Raw genomic sequence first — 5,645 nt, forward strand, 5'->3', positions numbered from 1 at the left:
TATATAAACTACCCTCTCTTCCCACTCATGGCATCCTGAGTTGAATAGCACGAATCTGGTAGTTGAATCGACTACGTTTGTGTGCTTGAACAATTGGAACAATAGCAGAAACTGTTTGTGTCCTGTTACTGCAAATTTTGGATGAGGACCAGCTTTGGGATGAAATGGGACCTTCCATTGAAATCCTTCCAGAGGATCAGTAACCTGAAACTCCTTCTTTCGGTCATAAAAATTCTCCCTGAACAGAATACATCCCCCGGAGCAGCCAACGAAGGACAAACGTGTAGTATCAGATAATACCTTGACACACTCTGTACCCTCCTTTTCAACCTTCCAAATGGTAAATCTTTGTTTAATGCTACCAGCATATGCCGCCACCACAAAGCCCAAATCTGTTGTCACCGGTGAGTCTTTACGAATTTTCTCAACAATTAATCCCCACCCCTTTGAAGCAGCAGAAAATTTCAATCGACTAGCTAGCCCACAGTTGCGAACGATGTCTTCAAGAATAGGGTCAGGTACATATTTTGCTTTACTCATTTTAGAATCTGTTCAAACAGCAAAAAAGACAAATTTATAAATAAAAAAAACTGTCTAAAATATACAAAACTATTAATTATGGTTAATCAATATAAATCCAACTACAAATCAATGAAATTTAAGTCATTTAATCAAAGGATAATGCTTGTATAGCAACTTTGCCCAACAAAAAAGGTAGGCAGATAAATTCCCTTTTTTTTTTTTTTTTTCCTGAACAGAAAGTTAAAATATAGCATGTCACAGAGAAAACTAAAAAACCAAAAGATGATATCATTTTTTTGCCTCTCCATACAAAAGTTTGCAAAGAAGCAACGGCCTCATGGCAGCTTCTGCTGCTTCAGCCTCCTTAGCCTTAGCTTCAGCCTTCTACCTTTCCTTTTCGTCTATAAGCTTCCCCAAATCCTCTTCCCTTCCTTCTTTCCTCAACTCCCCTTGTACAAACTCCTGCAACTCCTCAGTTAATTCAACCCCATCATCATCCAACATCGTATCAACCACATTAAGCACCTCATCCAACTTCCCAACCTCACTCAACGCCTTCATTATAAACTCATAACTCGCAACATCCATCTTGAGCTTCTTCACCATCAGATCAAAAAACGACTTGGCATCATCCACCTTCCCTACTCTAACCAACCCATCAACCAACTTATTATAAACCCCCAAGTTCGGCCTCAGCCCTGACTCAACCATTTTTCTATGATACCCGGCTGCATCATCCGCCCTATCTGCCTTAAAACAAGCATCCATCAATAACACAAACGTAAACTCATCCAGGTTCACCCCCTTCTCACTCATCTCCCCATATACCTCCTCGGCATCACCCAACATCCCATTATCACACAACTGCTCGATCAAATTATTGAACGACAAAGTATCCGGACTACACCTATACTGTCCCATCTACCTAAAAACCTCAATTGCATCCTTAAACCTCCCCTGCATGCAATACCCATCCACCATCACATTAAAACTCCCCAAATTCACCGTCAAACACCACGGGGGCCTATTCTCCTCAATCAGCTTATCGAACAACCTCAACCCCAACTCGAACTTCCCATTTTTATTCAAAGCATCCAACGACGAATTAAACTCGACTGCACTCATCTTCACCTTTGAACCCTTCCCAACAGCCTCCTTCTCCATCCCTTTCATGAAATACCCTTTGACCAAAGCCCCATACACAACCCCATTCTCCACAAACCCACCAAGCTTCTCCTTCAACTCATCAAAAAGCCCAAAAACACCATCCAAATCCCCACTCCTCACGCACCCATTCATCAAATAGCTAGTAAGTTTGGCCAATTCAGAAAATCTCTTCAAATACTTCCCACCCAAATAAAGAAATCATACATTCTCCAATTAAAAACCCTAATTTCAAGGACTTGAAATGAAACAACCACATTACCAATGAACCCAAAACATATATTGTAACTCAAAGAAACAAACAGACCCACCCAAGTTCTGAAACAGCTTTCAAGATTCACACTTTGCAATTATATAGGCCAAAAAAATTCTACCTAATCTAACAAGCAACAATGTATATGCATATTAATAAGCAATTCCAAATGTTAAAGCCGAAAAAAAACCCCTGTCAGGAATAGGTGTGCCTTGTTTAATTTCAAGGACTTGAAATGAAACAACCACATTACCCATGAACCCAAAACAAACAGAACCACCCAAGTTCTGAAACAGCTTTCAAGATTCACACTTTACAATTATATAGGCCAAAAATTTCTACCTAATCAAACAAGCAACAATGTATATGCATATTTATAAGCAATTCCAAAAGTTAAAGCCGAAAAAACAAACCTATTTTCTGGGGAAAATCTTTGAACCCGTTTTCTTGAATTGAATCGGTCTGTTTTTGTGGTGAGGAAAGCCAGATCAGGTCTGTTGTGGACTGGGAAGTGTCGAATAAGGAGAGAGCAAGGCAGCAGTTGGGAAAATTTTCTGCTTTTGAAAATGGGTTGAAGATCAAAATGGGTTGTGTTATTTGAGAAAAAATTGAGAGAAATTTTTCAGAGAGAAAAGGCAAGAAAGGAAGGTGAGAGAGAATGAAAAATTGAAAACACTAGACCAAAATGATTAGACTGACTAGCCGTTATGCCATATAAACCCAAAATGATTTTGAAAAAATAAATACTAAAAAAAATAATGATTTTCAAATATTTTTTTGATGAATAAAAAATCAGTTTTTTTTTTTTTTTTTTTTTTTTTTCACCCCCTTGTTCTTTTTGCTTTCAAAATACCAATGGACGGAAGAACCATTTAAAATTTCTTTTGGAATGTAATGAATTCATTAAAGAATATTTGTTCTTATGTTTTTAAAAAATTAAAAGGGTTGTTTTATTTGCTTGTGTGGTTTTCCTCTCAATGATATTATCATTTACCCAAAAGAAAAAAGAAAAAAAAAATTGGGTCTCAATATCTCATATTTTGTATTGGTATTTTAAATTTTAATAATACATTTTCCTTCTTTTTAAATTGAATAAATATTTCAAATTTACAATATTCAATCTAAATCATGAAATTAACTCATTTCAAATAAAGAATATTCATGATGAACAAACTCACTTAATGCTAAATTTAAGCTTTGATTCATTTATAAGTTGTAAATAACATACGTACGTTCAATTAAAAATTTCACATGGCAAGTAATTCTTGTAAGTGAAATTGTTATTGCGTAGAACACTAGAACTCATGTGCATGTTAGCTAGTGATTAGGACCAAAAAAAAAACACAAAGCAAAATTTGAATTTAAAATAAAGTTGAGCCAAAGAAAATTGCTTTATATTTTTGTCTCAATATCTCATATTTTGTATTGGTATTTTAAATTTTTATACTATATATTTTTTCTTTTTACATTTTCCTCTATTTTAAGGTGTACGAGAATAACTAATAGCAAAGCCATTTTCGTGGGTTTCAGTTAGTTCATTTGGTAAAGTTTTTTTATGATTGAATAAGAGATTTGGGGTTCAATCTCTGCATGCACGAAAAATCGATTAGCATCTTGATCTGATGATAATGATAAAAAGCTATCATTAAGAGCGGACGCCTTAGGTCGAAATTATCTCAAAAAAAATTAGAAACATAAAATCATTTAATTATAATGCTATAGTTACAAACATTATGCTGAGGAAACTTTAAAAAGTTTCAGTCTAGTAAAACCATTGATATCTAGAAATAACTAATGAAAATAATGAATTATTATATTATTTGTATATTGTCTTCTAAATTTAGTTTTTTGTCACTCGTTTTTGTACTTCTTTTAAATATTTTAATTAAAAATATTTAGTGAAGTAATTGACTTTTCTTTTTTCTTTTTTTATTCCTCAGAGCATTCACAACGAAAGAGTTAAAAAATTTAGCTTTTAGTACCTTATTGTACAATACACCCAAAATCAAAGATTCTATTTTAGAATACAATAGATTAAAATAATATAGAAAATACAATAAAATAATCTCTTCACTGCACTAACAATCAAAAATTAGGGACCATTAACAAGTCCATGAACTCACGAATTTGAACTCCCTTCACCAACCTGAGGACATAAGTTAAAGGCCAAATTTATGTAGCATATGCACAACCCTAAAAGACATGACCCGTAGACTCACACCCACTCCCACATGGCTCACATATGGCACTCTCAACAATACCCCGACGTTGGAGGTTAGCTAGTGTAGGGAGAGAATTCTTGTAGGCTCTCCAAGAAAAATGTTCCACCTTGCTAGGAATATTTAATCCCCGAAGTCTTTTCCAAAACTTCTTAGTATCACTATCATTAGAGCAGCTACCACTGTCACTTTGATCCCGAAACTTTATAGCGATCTTGTAAGCACTTCTAATCGAGAACTTCCCAATTGGAGCTGTTGTCAATATCAGAGCATCATTCGAAAGAGCAGTACTGATTGGTAGTCCCAAGATAACGTTTGCTTTATGAGGAAAAAAAAAACTTGCCTCACCAATTTTGTCTTCCAACTCTTAGCCTCAGTGTCAATGAATTCATTTTCCAACGCTTGACGCTGCAAGATATTTAGTGCCAATGATGACATAACTTTGAAAGTTGATGTTGTGGGGAGCTATTTATCATTCCATATCCTATTTTTCTATCCATTTCCAACTCTTCCATCATATAAATTCACAAGTCATTGGGTTTAATCCTTCAAGTGATAGATGAACGATAATGACATTCTTTGGAGTGTTTTAAATCTATGGTTCGAATTTGACATTTTCTTTGTTCACTATCTACTTGTCTCCTAAGAAAAAGAAAACCACTTCTCATGATGGGATCGAGTTCAAACTAATTAGCTTTCTTTAAGAAAGGGTAGGTTGTTTATAAATCAGAATAAAATAGCATCCTAGAAGCATTTTACAAAATGGTCCTTGCAAGAGAAAAAGTAAAAGCTAAAGCAACAAAAATTTTTAAAATAATAATAATAATAAAAGATGATTCCGGAGTATACTTTGTATATACTATATAGTTCAAAGTTGGCTACAAAACCACTTGGTACTGCTTGGATTCAAATACAGTTTGTCAACAAAGAAATAAACGTCCACAGACAATATTTTGGATGTCCAAGGGTATACTGGTAATTTTGGAAGTGTCGGGGGTATTTGGGTCATTTTGAGTATTTAAGGGTATTTTGGTAATTTTGGAAGTCAATAGGGTATTCAACTAGTTTTAAAGTATTTGGGTCATATTAGGTTAAATGGATGGGTTACTAATTAAATGGGTTGGGCGGGTAACGGATAATTAATTTATATATAAACGGGTCATAAATGGATAAATGGGTAATTACAAACCCAACTCGCCCATTTGCCACCCGTATTTGACATATATTTTTGTGTCACTATGTTTCTAAATAAGTAGGTTGTTGGCTTAAGGCAACGATTCTTTCGTTCTACTGCATCGCTGAGTTTGTAGGAGATTTTTCTTTTAGTGCACAATAACTTTGTAAAAGTTTTCAAGGAGAACAAGGATATTGAGGTAAATTTTGAAACAGAGGCAAGTTTTTTATTTTCCATCTAAATGTGATTTTATTTCTGTGACATCTAGCATTCAATTGGTTCGTTTGTAGGTAATTGTGGCCAATGATCAAAC

General features: G+C 34.5%; 1 pseudogene; it reads right to left on the bottom strand.

The window, feature by feature from the left end:
- Positions 1-810: 810 nt before the first annotated feature.
- On the bottom strand, positions 811-4,596 carry LOC126695718 (pentatricopeptide repeat-containing protein At3g49240, mitochondrial-like; annotated as a pseudogene).
- Positions 4,597-5,645: the final 1,049 nt, after the last annotated feature.

The sequence above is a fragment of the Quercus robur genome, chromosome 8, assembly GCF_932294415.1.
Source record: "Quercus robur chromosome 8, dhQueRobu3.1, whole genome shotgun sequence".
NCBI lineage: Eukaryota > Viridiplantae > Streptophyta > Magnoliopsida > Fagales > Fagaceae > Quercus > Quercus robur.